The sequence below is a fragment of the Heteronotia binoei genome, chromosome 17 (genome assembly GCF_032191835.1).
Source record: "Heteronotia binoei isolate CCM8104 ecotype False Entrance Well chromosome 17, APGP_CSIRO_Hbin_v1, whole genome shotgun sequence".
NCBI lineage: Eukaryota > Metazoa > Chordata > Lepidosauria > Squamata > Gekkonidae > Heteronotia > Heteronotia binoei.
In genome coordinates, this window is record NC_083239.1 from 24965933 (window position 1) to 24982312 (window position 16380).

At 48.1% G+C, this 16380-nt stretch overlaps 1 protein-coding gene across 4 annotated transcripts in view; it reads right to left on the reverse strand.

The window, feature by feature from the left end:
- Positions 1-16380, reverse strand: part of PHACTR4 (phosphatase and actin regulator 4) — a 132914-nt gene that overhangs the window by 84693 nt on the left and 31841 nt on the right. The window lies entirely within an intron of this gene.

Consider the following 16380-nt stretch of genomic DNA (forward strand, 5'->3'; position numbering starts at 1 on the left):
GTATAATAGCAATACATTTATTGTAAGTGCTCAAGAACAAACAAGTGGATTGTAACTTTCAGTGCAATAGTGAAAATGGAAAAAACAGTAAAGGTGGTACAAAGCAAAATAAAAGCCCTGACACGACTAACTGTACGGTCCTTCCTCTAATTCCAACTCACCACTCTTTGGATGAGGGAACCCTCCAGTTGCAGCAGCCTCTCCAGCTCAGCCTTTCCAGAGAGAACAACCCTCCCTCTCTAGCTGGGCCTTTTATTTCCTTCCTTCCAGGTCCCACCCCTCTCTGGTCTCCACTGGGCAAGTTTTCCCTCCAAAACTGCTGCCCACCCAATCAGAGGGACAGAAGGGACCCTGGAAAATGTAGGCCCTGCAGATACTCTGATACAGCCTTCCCTGGAGCCTGGAGCCTCACTAGGCCTAGGATCATGACAGATGCCTTGCCTACTCAAGAGAAATGCTTCTCCGAATACTGCAACCTAGACACAGGAGTATAGAAAAAACTTGCTGTAGGTTTGCTGAGACAGCCCAAATAATGGAAGGAGGTGGTGTAGGGAAGCCCTTTTGTGAAATCAGACTCATGATGGAACCTGCCTCCCCCAGACAAAATATTGTGTTAGTAACAGTATCTGCTCTGGAAGGCTACCATTTTAATATTAACTGGAACAAGAAATAATATTTGTAGCCAACAGAAACAACCTCCAACTGTACGGTTAACTCCTCCAGTGTCTTGCGTGGGAGACATCCTGCTCTTCACAGTGGGGTTTAGGTGATTGTTTTTAAAGAGTCAGCATTTATACAAGTTACTCCAACACATTAAGAGGGAAGTATCACTTAGGCCCTGCATGCCACCAGAAATGTATGCAGAATTCCTTTCTAGCTAGTTATTACCCCACATTTATTAGCATTAAAGAGAATCCAGGCACATACAAAATTCCTGTATTCTACAACCCTTCCTTAAATGTACTAACCTGATTTCAGGTTCTTGGGTTGATTCATTTATACACACACACACCACACATGGGCTTTCAAGGTAATAGCTTTCCCCATGGAATCAGCTGAGTTATTTGGTCTGCAATAGGTGTTCCACATACACTTGGCGCCGCATTTATGAGGGATGAACAGATATTGTGTGAACTGATTCTTAGATGTGTGGGGCAAGGTTAAATTGCTTAAATGGCCAAGGAATAAAGACCAATTTAAGCCAGCATCTTCTGTTACCTAAACAAGTATGTACATAACCTATTGTAGAAGTTTAGATGCTGGTGGTACCCACATTACCCCTAGATTTTCCCCTGGTCTAAAGTGCTGATGTATAAGAATACCAGCACGGGCTAGAACTAGGCTCACCACCAGCTCCTTATTTCAAGGCACTGTTTTGAGTGTATATATTATGGAAATACTTATTTAAGAAAACTTATAATAGACTATAACTGCAAAATAATTCCAGTGAGTTAGCCACGTTAGTTTGCAGCAGAACATTCAAACAGAAGTTCAGGGGCACCTTAAGAGACTGACAAAACGCATTACAGCAGAAGAGTCAGAGGTCACTTCATCAGATAAGTTAAAAAAAAACCCTCATCTGTAACACACAAGGACAGTATATGCTAAAAAGAGCAAAAATCTCATCCAGTAGAACTGTAGACTGCAACTTTTTGGCACTTAGAAACGATGCTGATAATGTAATGTTTTGTGCTTGAAGAGCTTTGTGAGCTTCATGAGGCAGTCACCATGCTGTATAGAATGAAGCAGTCCTGCGTCTCAGTCCCCCATGTCATCCACTAGGACATGGCAGAAACAAAAGTAACTTACCAAAATGGCAAATGCTGCCCCTGGATTAGGGCCAATTCCAGAGGGATAGCAAAGCTGGAAGGGGTGTTTTGTAGGATAAATAGTGCTTCATCAGTGATGATGATTCGTGTCTGTCCGCTCTGTGACCAACAAAATTTCTAGAGTAGCCCTGACATGAATATCCCACGCAAGCCCAATCTTGTCAAATCTTGGAGGCTAAGCATGGTCGACTTTGGCAAGTACTTGGATGGGAGACTTCCTTGGAATACCAGCAGTCCGGAGGTGGCAGAAGGCTTTATTCAGTCACCTCTCTGAATATCCTCCAAACCCCTAATAGGGATCAGTCACCAGAAGTCACCATGACTTCCAGGTGCGTACACACACACAAGATTTCCAGAGTATAAGCTTTTGAGAGTCAGAGCTTCATCAGAAACCTGACACAAAGAACTCTGACTCTCAAAAGATTGGGGGGGGGGGTTTCTTTAAGGCACTACTGGACTTAACTTTGCTTTTCTACTGCACGCTTACCTACCCGAAACTATCTGATAACAAAATCCTGGTAATGTTCTGAAAGATGTCTCACAATGTATTCCTTATCCTGGAGTTCCTTAGGTGACAAGCTAAGATGAAGACCACTGCAACATGGCTTGGGCTCCTTGGGTAACCTTCACAGTGCAATCCTAAGCAAATCTATTGGGAATCTTTCTGAATTACACTCAATTGAGAGTACTTCTAAGTAAGCATTGCTAGGATTGCATTCTTCCTGAAATTAACAAAATTTCCAAACACTCACTATCTTTGACAGCGTCACGCCTGAAGAATTTTAGAAATGTCATCGTTAAAGGCTGACTTTACATCTTGAAACAATGGAAGTCTCTAGGTTGGGTGAATCCTTAGAATTCGGGAATAGCAACAAATAGGAATCTGATCTGGTCTCCTACAGCAACAAGGGAAAACACAGGCATGCCATCTAGCGGCCCGAGAACAAAACAGCCTGCAAGGAGCTGCTCTTAACTGGAGCAGTTAAGAAATGCGGGGGCACAATGCCAAGTTGGAGCTTGTCAAAGAGTCAAGCACAACTGGAAAAACTGCATTCTGGATAAGGAGTGAGTGTCCCATTCAAAAGTTTGCCATGAAATAATTACATGGGAATTACAGCCAGCAGTAATTCTTGTTTCCAGATCCTAAAGGTAAGGGCTGCACTGAGGGTTACAATTCAAGCTGTATGTGATGCCAGCTGATTGGTTTGTATATTGTAGATTGCCTGCATCTACCCACATCATGTATGGAACAGGAGGTGGGAAGACTGAATTGAAACATAAAAATAGCAAGAGTAGGTACAGACAAGGAGAGCTTCCCCTCCTTGTACCCATGTCTACCTACTTGTATGCTCTCTCCTCTTGGGTATTATTAATCTTCTTCATCTATACCCCACTTTTCTCCCAATGGGGACCCAAAGTAGCTTACAACATTATCCTTTCCTCCATTTTATACTAACAACCCTGCGAGGTAGGCTAAGCTGAGTGTGTGTGAATGGCCCAAGGTCACCTAAGCAAGCTTCCATGGCTGAGTGGGGAGTCGAACCCAGATCCTATTGGACTCTTTAACCACTAAACCAGCTCTGACAGTATTTTCTCCTGACCACAATCACTTCAGTCTTGTATCCCAAGAGTGAATTAAAAAAAAACCAGACATCAAATCAAGGCCATGGGGAAGACTGCTCTACCCACACACTCCTTTTGCTCCATCGGGTGCCTCCAATTTATCCATGACTGGGGCAAACCCAAGTTTAAATAAATGTGTGAGCTGCCACCACAATCACCTTGAACCAATGTTTGTATACAGGCACTCTGTGTGCACTAACATTGTTCTTTTACAGAAAGGGCATCATTGCATGAGGAATATAAATTGGAAAGGAACAAGTGGTGAAATAGAATAATGCGACAGTAGCACATTGTACATTGCGACAGAGTGTAGAGTGGACAGGCACGAATCCTCATAACTGAGAAACACTATCTACCCTACAAAACAGCCCTTCCAGCCTTGCTTTCCCTCTGAAATTGGCCCAATCCAGGGGCAGCATTTGCCATTTTGATAAGTTACTTTTATTTCTGCCGTGTCCTAGTGAATGACATGGGGAACTGAGACAGAGGACTGCTTCATTCTATACAGCACGGTGACTGCCTCATGAAGCTCACAATATCTTCACAAAGCTCTTCAAGTACAAAACATTACATTATCAGCATTGTTTCCAAGTACTGAAAAGTTGTACTCTACAGACCTTGAAAGTCTTTATACAACTTTTTCAAAGTCTTACACAACATTTCCGGATGGCTAGTTCTACCTGCTCCTCCTATGTAATATTAGGGACACACAAATGGCAGCCTACAATCTCAATCTAGCCCTCAGACTCCCGCCCCCTACTTGGTACCTGTCCAGCTGCTACTCCATTACCTAACAACTTGCTCCTATGCTCAGGAAATGGCTAACTTCCTCTGCCAGCTGTTTTAGCTTTTCTGGGAAAATAAATGGGATATCCTAGTCATGGATCTCCTGGGTAATACTGTATTTGCTGGAAAGGAAGATGACCATGAATGTAAGTCTATCTGTGCATGAATGTAAGTCTACCTGTGTTGTTTATGTCATCAAGTTACAACTGACTTGTGGCAACCCCATACGCAAAAGACAAGCACAGATGTTTTGCTATTGCTTGTCTCTGCCTAGAAACCCTGGATTTCCTTGGTGGTCTCCCATCCAAGTAGTAACCAGAGCTGACCCTGCTTAGCTTCTGAGATCTGAAGAGAACAGGCTAGAATGGGTCACCCAGGTCAGGGTTGAATATGACTACCTCCCTTTAAAAAGTTTTTTTTTAAACCCACCAAAAAAAAGAATACTGGACATAATTATAACTTGCATGCATAAGTGACATGACCCTATACTTCTTTTTCTTTGATGGCACACCTGGAAAAACCTATTCTTACATTTGAATAAATACAGTATGCATATTTTGGTCTTCCTATAATGCACGCTCGATGCCACTTGCTCTCTTTCTAACCCTTCAAATCATGCCATATTATTGCCATTTTGCGCATGGGGAGCTAAAGCTTCAGGTAGCTACTCACCAAGTTAATATCTTGCCCTTTGATCAGAACCAAGCTTGGCTCTGTTAAGACTGCAACTGTAGTTGGCAGAAGTCTAATTATCCAACACAAAGCATATTTCAAGGCAGTCTAGAAATAGCAAGAGGCAGCTGTGGAAGAAAGAGACTGACACAAAAGGAGCCAAAGTGAACTTTAAAGACAGCAGACTACCAAGAAATGCACAGAACACATTTATGTCTAACCCCAAAAGCAAACTGGGCTATTACAGAGATCTTCACATCCTTCTTGGCCCCCAGGACTACTATAGGGAAGGAAGATTCTCCAAGGTCTCATGGGCTGTTGTTAATGGCACCACTGCTCAAAAGGTATAGAAAAGACATCTCAGGTACTTCAAAGGAAAATCTTCTGAGCAGACAGCAATATTCAAGATTGCACGCCACAACACTACAGGACAGTTTCTAGGTCACCAAGACTTTCTACCTTCAAAAAGGCAAGCTTATTTTGTAATAATTTACACAGTGCCGGCAGCACACATGATGCTTTACAGAGCTTGGTAAACAAAGGCAGGCAGGTCCCTGACCACAAGGAGCACTATGACCACAATGAGGTTTGCTAACACATTACAGAAGTACTATACAGGGCTGCTTTTGACAAAAGTACAGAAAAAAAAATTCAATCAGAATTCCATCACTTAGCTGGCAAGTATCACATCCAACTTCATCAACTGCCTGTTAATGTCTAAGAACAACTCAAAGTGCTGGTGTGAATGATCCAGGACCACCAGCCCCCATACAAACTCACCTAGTCATTACAATATTCTGCTCTGAGTAGCAATGGCTCCTGAGATAAATTGAGTGGCCTTTTTTGTGGTGGCCCCTCAAATCTATCAAATTCTCTCCCTGCATCCCTTTGGCACTGAGCATCTCCTCTTTATAAGTTTTATGAACCAGGTGAAGTTGCTTTTACTTTCCCAGGCTTTGAATTATTTATAATGTTAGATGCTGGCTCTTTTACTTGGTATCTTTTAATTTTGCTGTGCTGTGTTATTGATTTGTTGCATTTACTGTTCTCATAGCTGTCTGTTATTACTGCATGTACATTTAGCATGGCTGTTTTATGCTGAATGTTAAGGCATTTGGTTTTATTATTTTACGCTGAACTGTATATCACCTCAAAAAAATCAACCAACAATGTTTATACAGTCTGAAAACAGAATGGGATATTTAGCAATAGTTCATACTTTGTATATGAGAGTCCCGTGGCGCAGAGTGTTACAGCTGCAGTACTGTACTGCAGTCCTAAGCTCTGCTCACGACCTGAGTTCAATCCCCAGTGGAAGCTGGGTTTTCAGGTAGCCAGCTCAAGATTGACTCAGCCTTCCATCCTTCTGAGGTTGGTAAAATGAGTACCCAGCTTGCTGGGGGGAAAGTGTAGATGACTGGGGAAAGCAATGGCAAACCACCCCATAAAAAGTCTGCCATGAAAACGTTGTGAAAGCAACATCACCCCAGCGTTGGAAACGACTGGTGCTTGCACAGGGGACCTTTCCTTTCCTTTCCTTTCCTTTCCTTTCCTTTCCTTTCCTTTCCTTTCCTTTCCATACTTTGTATGCATAGAAAGGGATGATCTTAGTGCAATATTAGGTGGTTCATAAATACTAAAGATCCATGGTGGGAAAAAATATAGCTGGCTGCGTGCCTATCTGCAGTGAAATGCAAGAGATTGCTTGTTGCCAGGAAGTGTAAACTCAGAAGAGAAAAGGGCTTGCCCCATTATCTCATGCTTTTATTTCCTCTATTTACTACTTCAGCTATGAATCACACTGTCCTGCTAAACAAGGCTTTGGTTTCAGCTTTGGTACAGCTTTGTCATCGGTATGTGGGTACAAAGCAATGGACAATTTTCCCACTTTTTGATCTGCAGCAATCTATAGGTGAAGGCACTGAAACAGGTTTGCCAGATCTGAGAATTGTGAGATGAAAAGCAACAGTTTTTAGATCTTACTGGGGGGGGGGCTGGGTTAAGCTTTAACCGAGTCAGACTGATGTGTTTGCTTCTGTGCCCCTGTACAAATTTACAAAGGTGCCAGAAGTCTCCAGTACTTCAGCATCCAAAACAAACTCAATATGCAAAGGCCTCCCCTGATATTACATGGGAAGGCGCAAGGGGAGTGAGAACTGTTTGGGTTCATAATGCTGCTATAAGATCCTTTCCCCAAGTTCTGTTTTCCTGCAGACGTGAGGAGAGTGGCAGCCTTAAAAAGGCATTTCCAGTGGTAGCACCTTGCTTTTGGAATGCCACGCCACCTTAAGGCTTGCCTGGTGCCTGCCCTTTTGTATTTTAGGGGCCAAGCCAATCTTTTTAAACCAGAAAATGCTCCCTGTTGTATATTAGCTTGCCCTGTCCATGATCTTTTAATCTTTCTAAACTGCTTTATTTTCTAATGCATCAGTACAGGAGAATCTATAAATTGGCATACTGCAATGCCCTTCCAACAACAGAAATGGCAGAATGGTACTTAAAAATACCAGTCATTAATAATTTACGTAAATGTGATACAAATTGGGTAGACTAATTATTTCATGCAATGCTATACTGACCTCTGTACAATAAACAGAGTAGTATATAATCTCTTGGAAAAGGAACTTAGATGAAATATCTGAGATCCAAAGGATATGTTTTCTTCTAAATGGATCACTACAAAAGTTAACAATTGACATAGCAAAGGTTTTTTTATTAATTTAGTTGTATTATTATTGTTGTTATTATTTAGTTTATTTATATTCTGTTCATTCCCCCATGAGGGCTCAGAGCAGAGTACATCATAAGTAATAAAATCATAATAAAATCACAGTAACATTACAATAAAAACCAGTTACAATATTTAGTAAAAGTACAATAGGATGGTCCAGCAAGATGGTATAACAAAATGGTATAGCAGGATGGCACAGCAGAACAGCACAATAGAATAGTACAGTAGGGGAGGCCAACTGATCTAATAGGTAGATACCTGCTGCCTCATCCAAAAGCTTGGCAGAACAGCTCCGTTTTACAGGCCCTACGGAAGACTAACAAGATAGGTAGGGCCTGGATCTCCAAAGGGAACTGATTCCACCAGGTCGGGGCCAGGACTGAGAAGGTTCTGGCCCTGGTAGAGGCAAGACGGGCATCTCTTAGGTTAGAGACGGTCAGCAGATCTTGGGAGGCTGAACGAAGCGACCTTTGGGGCATATATGGGAAGAGACAGTCCCACAGGTATGTTGGTCCCAGGCCACACAAGGCTTTAAAAGTCAAAACTAACACCTTGAAACGGACCCTATAGGCAGCCAGTGCAGGTCGCAGAGCGCCCGTCATGTACTCACCCGTATAGGTGATGCAGTCAGCAGGCAAGCTGCTGCATTCTGCACCTGCTGCAGTTTCCGGATCAGTTTCAAGGGCAAGTCAGCATAGAGTGAGTTACAGTAATCCAGCCTGGAAGTAACCATTGCATGGGTCACTCTGGCCAGGTCTTGGGGAGATAGATATGGTGCTAGTTGCCTGATCTGCCATGTGGTAAAAGGCAGACCCAGCAGACGCTTGTTACCTGGGCCTCCATACAGAGGGAGGAATCCAGGATCACTCCCAAACTCTTCACCTATTGGGCCAGCATAAAGCGGTGCCCTACAAGGCTGGAAGTTGGATGCACGAACCCACCCACCCCCCTCGACTCAAGCACAGGACCTCCGTCTCAGTTGGATTTAACATCAATCGGCTCTGCTGTAGCCATCCAGCCATGGCTCCTAACGCCTCAGACAGATGTTCAGGCAGATGTTCAGGGGCAGAAGACAGTCTGCCATCCATCAACAGATAGAGCTGGGTGTCATCAGCATACCCAATCCAAAACCTCAGGCAATCTGGGCTGTGGGCTTTGGGAGGAGGCTTTGTGGAAGCAACTAGTCATCTCCCTGATGTTCTAGCATCCACTCCGGCTTGACTTTAGTTCCTGACTCCCTGACTTTGGCTTTTGACTTCTGGACTCCCTGACCACGGCTTCTGGACCTCGGACCTGCGATACTTGCACAGCGATTTGGATTTGGCACCTTGGACACTCCTGCTTGCTGGCTACAGACCTCGGACTACCTCTGGACTTTGCCTGACCCGGCCCCAGCCGTGACAGATTGCTTCCACCCGACAAACACCCACTCCACAGGATGGAGGCTGAAGCAAGTGAAACCACAGATCTACTGGCTGCGCTCCAAGCCCAGGTACAGCAGCTAACACAGGCAGTAGTGCACTTGCAGCAACAACCTGTGGCCAGTGCTCCAGCCAAGTGCCCAGTTCCCCCTCCTGACAGGTTTGGGGGTGCCGTGGAAGAATTTCCTGCCTTCCTAGCACAGTGCCGGCTGTACTTTGAACTGAGAGCACGGGACTTCCTCAATGACAAGACAAAGGTGTGTTTCATCATCAGTCTGTTAAAGGGGCAGGCGGCCAAATGGGCCACACCCTTGCTGGTCATGTCCTCTCCCCTACTAACTAATTACCAGGGGTTTGAGGCCCACCTGTCTGCTGCTTTCTCTAGCCCAGTCCAAGCAGCCACAGCCAACCGGAAGATCAGGGCACTGAAGCAAGGCAACTCCTCAGTGGCCCAATATGCCACCGAATTCAAGCTCCTGACCCAAGACCTGGCGTGTAATGAGGCTGCCCAGATGGACCAGTTTACCGAGGGGTTGGCAGAGGAGGTCCTGGATGAGCTGGCCAGGGTGGAGCAACCACCCACGCTCCAACAACTTATCACCCTCTGCCTCCGCATCGATGGCCGCCTGGAAAGTCGCCGCCAAGCCAAGACCAGAGGGCGCCAGCTCCCTGCGCCGTGCCACTTGCCTCCTAGCCCGTCCCTAGCTAGTACCAGCGCCAAGGATGAGCCTATGCAGCTTGGAGCTGCTCGACCCCGCCTGACCCCAGAGGAAAAGGCCAGACGCCGCACGCAGAATCTGTGCCTCTACTGCGGTACGGCAGGCCACTATGCCTCCGGCTGTCCTGCTAAGCATCGGACACCCGGACCTTCGCTGCCACCGCCGCCAAAAGGGCAGCCCCAGGCGTAAGTGGACCCCCCAGCCTGGGGCAACTAGCTGGGTCCTCCGAACAGCGGGCTGAGACCCCGGGCCCGTTCCTGCTACCTGTCAAACTCCGTCTGCCTGACGAACGCTGGCTGTTCGTGTATGCCATGCTGGACTCGGGAGCAGCCCACTGTTTTATAGATGCCGCCTTTGTGAAGCAGCACCAGATTCTGGTGCAGACAAAAGCGATTCCGTCGCTGGTGGAGGCTATTGACGGGCGCCTCCTCCGTTCTGGGCCCGTCACCCAGGAGACCTGTCCCATCACTTTCCACGTCCAGCAGCACCAAGAACAGCTGCAGTTTAATGTCGCCCGCATGCCTCGCTTCCCACTGATTCTGGGCCTTTCCTGGCTGAAGCTGCACAACCCCATCGTGGACTGGGCCCAGCAGGAACTATGTTTCCGAGACCCATGCCCCCACCTGCCTCCTCCCACCACTCTGGCAGCCAGCATCCCGAGTGGTGGTCCTCAGCTCCCTCAGAAGTATGCAGATTTTGCCGATGTCTTCGAGGAGACAGGGGCGGATCAGCTTCCCCCTCACCGGCCCTATGACTGTGCCATTGACTTGGTACCTGGGGCACCACTCCCGGTGGGGCGTCTGTATCCAATGTCGGAGCCTGAGTTGGCCGCTCTGCGAGACTTCCTAGATAAGAACCTGAAACGCGGATTCATCCGACCCTCAACCTCTCCCCTGTCTGCCCCAGTCCTCTTCGTGAAGAAGAAAAGTGGGGAGCTCCGACTGTGCAATGATTACCGGGCCCTGAACAAAATCACCATCCGCGACCGGTACCCTCTACCACTGATCCCTGAACTCTTGGATCGCTTAAAGGGGGCCCAACTCTATACCAAGCTGGACCTCCGTGGAGCGTACAATTTGGTGCGCATACGGCCCGGAGACGAATGGAAGACCACCTTTGGGACCCGATACGGGCAGTACGAGCACCTGGTGATGCCCTTTGGATTGACCAATGCCCCCGCTGTCTTCCAGAGGTTCATGAACGACATATTCCGGGACCTGCTCGACCGCTTTGCAATCATATATCTAGATGACATCCTAATCTACTCCCGCGATCCTGCCCAGCACGCCGAGCACGTCCGCCAGGTCCTGCAGCGCCTACGAACCCATGGCCTCTACGCCAAGCTGGAGAAGTGCGACTTCGACCTGTGCTCTGTCGAATTCCTCGGTCACATTGTGTCACCGCAAGGGATCCTCATGGACCCGAAAAAAGTGGAAGCGGTCCTGACCTGGCAGGCTCCTCAGAATCGCAAAGACCTGCAGTGGTTCCTTGGGTTTGCCAACTACTATCGGCAATTCATCCCGGCCTATGCCTCCCTGACAACACCCCTGACTCAACTACTCCGCCCCAAAGAACCCTTCTGCTGGTCCCCAGAGGCCGATAACGCCTTCTCCACTCTGAAGACCCGTTTTGCCACCGGCCCACTCCTGAGATACCCTGACCCCCAGCTTCCCTTTACGGTGGAAGCTGATGCCTCCAACGTGGCCCTGGGAGCAGTGCTGTCCCAGCGCGAGGAGCCGTCTCAGCCACTCCAGCCCTGCGCCTATTACTCGCGCCAGCTCACCGCTGCAGAGAGGAACTACACCATCTGGGAGAGAGAGTTGCTCGCGATCAAGGCGGCTTTTGAGGTTTGGAGGCATTACCTCGAAGGGGCTCGCCACCCTGTTCAAGTGCTCACCTACCACCGGAACTTAGAGCACCTCCAGACCACCCGCTGTCTCAACCAGCGCCAGATCCGGTGGTCCCTATTCTTCTCTCGCTTTGACTTCCAGATCTCCTACATCCCCCATACCCAGAACCGGAAAGCAGATGCACTCTCCCGGAAACCGGAATACGCCCCTGCTTCAACTGAGGCCGTGCCCGCTGCTCCCATCCTGCCGCCCTCAGTGGTTGCAGCCACCTCCACTTCACCCACACTCGTGGAGGACATTCGTGCTAGCCAGGCCAACGATCCCTGGGTCCAGCAACACCTCCAGGCCCTCCAAGATGACTCGGCAGGCGAGTTCACGACTCGAGGCGGTCTCTTGCTACACCGCGAACGCCTCTATGTGCCGCCCGGGCCCTTACGGGCAGAAGTGCTACGCCTGACCCACGACTCGTTGCCCGCCGGGCACTTCGGACAGCATAAGACCACCCACTTGCTGATGCGAGAATTCTGGTGGCCATGAGTTCGCTCCGATGTTGCCCGTTATGTCAGCTCCTGTGACGTCTGTCGGCGGGCCAAAGACGTCCCGGCCAAACCCTCGGGGTTGTTACAGCCCTTGCCCGCACCCTCAGGACCCTGGGATACCATCTCGATGGACTTCATCACGGAACTCCCACGGTCCAAAGGTCAGACTTGCATCTTGGTGGTCGTCGACCTATTTACCAAGATGGCCCACTTCATTCCGTGCCCGAAACTTCCCACAGCTCAGGAGACAGCTCAGCTTTACCTGCAACACATCTTTCGTCTGCACGGACTCCCAGCCCACCTGATCTCAGACCGGGGGCCCCAGTTCTCCTCTCGGTTCTGGCAAGCCCTCCATTCCAGCCTGGGTACTCGAGTGCACCTGTCCTCAGCCTACCACCCGCAGACAGATGGTCAGACAGAGTGCACCAATGCCACGCTAGAGCAATATCTCCGCTGCTACACCTGCTACCAGCAGGACGACTGGACCACTCTGTTGCCTCTAGCGGAGTTTGCATACAACAACGCGGTCCACTCGTCTACCCAAATGACCCCGTTTGCTGCAACCTACGGCTACCACCCTCGGTTCTTCCCGGCGATCCTGCCACCCACGAATGTCCCCGCTGTCGAGGCCTACCTGCAAGAACTCCGCGCCAGCCAAGACTTGCTCCGAGAGCAGCTACAGCGGGCCAAGGAAGCCTATAAACTGGCTGCGGACCGGAAGAGGCAGGAAGGCCCCCCAGTCCAGCCGGGGGATCAGGTGTGGCTCTCAACTCGCTACCTGCGCCGGCCTGGTCGGTCTCACAAGCTGGTTGCGTGGTTCATCGGACCCTACCCTGTCATGGACCAAATAAACCCCGTCGCCTTCAGGCTCCAATTGCCACCTCACCTCCGCATTCACCCTGTGTTCCATCGCTCCCTCCTTGTTCCAGCTGTACCCCCTGACCCAGCTCGGCCTCCTTGCCCACCGCCGCCACCACCGGTGTTGGTGGATGACGAGGAGGAATACGAGGTGCGCCAGATCCTGGACTCCCGGTACCATCGCGGAGGCCTCCAGTACCTTGTGGACTGGGAGGGATACGGCCCAGAAGACCGGTCTTGGGAGCCCGTGGACAATCTTCATGCCCCGGACTTGGTGCAACAGTTCCACAACGACCACCCCGACCTCCCAGGTCCCTCAACGGAGGGGGGCCCTGGGGGGGGGGGAAAGTGTCATGGGTGCTGGGGACCCTGCAGAGGAAGACGAGTCTGCCGAGGAAACTGTACCCCTGCCACCTGCACCAGTACCCCTGCCTCCTGCTGAAGAAGATCCCAGCCCCCCTGCCTCGCCCTCTCAGGTGGCGCGTGTGCGTGACCGCCTCCGTCAGGACCTCAGGGATCGGAGGAGGGAGGCACGCTCACAAGCAAGACGCTCCCTGAGTCCTGAGTTTTGAGAGGATTCTGGCCCTCCTAAGAGCAAGGATGCTTGAGTTGTAACAGGATCCTGGCTGCCTCCCAGAGCCAGCAATTAGCCCAAATGGGCAACAGCCAGCAGAGGGCTATATAGCTGTGGGCTTTGGGAGGAGGCTTTGTGGAAGCAACTAGTCATCTCCCTGACGTTCTAGCATCCACTCCGGCTTGACTTTAGTTCCTGACTCCCTGACTTTGGCTTTTGACTTCTGGACTCCCTGACCACGGCTTCTGGACCTCGGACCTGCGATACTTGCACAGCGATTTGGATTTGGCACCTTGGACACTCCTGCTTGCTGGCTACAGACCTCGGACTACCTCTGGACTTTGCCTGACCCGGCTCCAGCCGTGACATGGGCGGAAACTGGATTGGAATGGATCCAGGGTGGATGTTTCATCTAGGAAAATCTGTAGCTGTTCCACCACCACTTTCTCAACTACCTTTCCCAGGAACGATAAATTTGAAACTGGGCAGTAGTTAGCTAGTATCCTAGAGTCCAGCAATGGTTTTTTCAAAAGCAGTTGAATTACTGCCTCCTTTAATTTCTCTGGGAATGTCCCACTTGTCAGGGACATTCTTTCAATGGCCCTTTTTTATACAGGAGAAATACTTCTTATTAAAGAAAGTGGATGGCCTTTTGCGCTAAATGAGCACAGGTTACTTAAAGTAAGGGATTCCACCATTTAAGCCATTTTTATGAACTACTTCTGGTCTGAGGACTTTTAAGGGTATTGTTGAATGCTTTTTCCTTGATTTTGTTTTCACTGATCATTCTTATGCTATTTTATTGTATTGTTTTTATTTTGTGAGATGCCTCAAGGAGATCTCTGGAGAAAGGGCACATGCATTTTCTAAAGAAAAGACAGGCTTCTAAGGAGGAATCATATATCAAGTTTTTGCTAGAAATGGAAACCACCTGAATATTGAGCACACTAATCCACACCAAGTCCTCACAGACTCATCCAAATATTAAGTATGCTCTTCATGGAGGTTTATAACTTCAAGAAGCAATTTTGCCTGCTCCTCTGAAGATTACAATGTAAAGGGCGATGGAGTTCTGTGCGCTATGCTGTATTTATTTTGCTTGGTAGTGCATAACTTTTGTTTCTGGATTGTTCGCATTAGGCAGAGCAGCTCCCTTCTCCCAGCTCCTTGCGAAGTCAGAGAACTCTGCTTGCCTTAGGATTCTCCCAGTGGCCAACAAAGTGCACAGCAATGCTGCCTGGAAAGGGACACAAAACCTGTCAGAGCAACCATTGGACATGCATTGTGCAAACTGTTAAGTAAAACACAGAGCAAAGGACAGCAGTCGGACGACTCACCTAGAGTGAAATTCAGGCAATATTTTTTTTAAAGTCACAGAAATGAGTGTTAAATTCTACTCAGCTAGTCAAGTAAATCCTCAAGATCAACTCCACCGACCTCTCTTTTATGTAGTGTGCCAGAACCACAACCCAGTTAATACTCGGAAAATGAACAAACAAACAGCCTCATTTGCGTGGAATATTGCAGTTGCAGCAGCTGATGCCCAAGTAAACTGTGCTGTCTGAGTAAATGTTTTAAGTCTCTGATTCAGAAGGTACATGAACTTTAGCTTTTGGAATAAGCACACAAACCAAAGGGAGATGTGCAACTTGCAGGCAAACAGTGTCAGTGAACCTAAGCTCATCGCCTGAAAACAAGTGTTTCTCCCATCTTCCACTTTTTTGTTTCATTTTTTAAACATCAAGCCTCTTGAGGAGTCCTGGAGAACTTGAAAGCTTACAGAATTTTGCATGTCACTTTTGTTGATCTTAAGAAAAAGGTATTGGCCTGGGTTTTGCTGAAGGAGAGATGTTCCTGACCAAAGGCAAGATCACAGGATTCCCAAAACTGTATGGAAACTGGAGCAAAGCTGAATACACAGTTAACGGCAACATCAACAAGCATATCACAAAAGTCACACAAACATAGATGAAATGTGGTCCACTGACAATACCACATACTATATACAGAGAGAGAGAGACAGAAAAGCACCAGATGTAACTAACGTAAAAATAGCATTTGAGGAGAACCTCTGTATTCTCTTGCTGCCACTCTCTCAAAAACACTTACAAATTACTCCTTTTAAACAAACATTGCTCCTTTAAGGGCTACTGCAGGAGTCCTCAACATGGTGCCTATGGGCACAAAGGTGCCTATCAACACATTTTGTGACACCCATGAAAATTTTTAGAAACTGGGAGGGGTCAGGTGGGCTTCCGCCCAGCAAATTCTGATTGACCACTGGAGATCAAAATGGCTGTACAGATTTTTTTTTGAAGTTTGTTGATTTGGCAACAGCTGCCACAACAGCACAAGGATCTTCACTGTTGACTGATGGTAAGTTGCAGTAGCCATTATGTGACTGGCTCAACCTCCTGAGGAAGCCACTTTATGACAGCACCCACCACCCTATGTCAAAATCCCAAAGGTGACCACAGGCTCAAAAAAGTGGGGACCCCTGGGCCACTGAAACATCTAAGGAAGCAGATGACCTCAGGAACATCTAATTATTCACCTTTGAAAATAAGCCTATCAAAAGCCACTGTGGCTAGTGGTTAGTGCGATTTGGATCTGTGAGACTCTGGTCCAACCCCCATTCTGCCACAGAAGCTTGCTCAGTGACCTGGGGCTAGTCACACACATACACAGTTTAAGTTACCTCACAAGTTTGCTGTGAGGATAAAATGGAGGAGAGCAAAACAGAGTAAGCTGCTTTGGATCCCCATTGGGGAGAAAGGC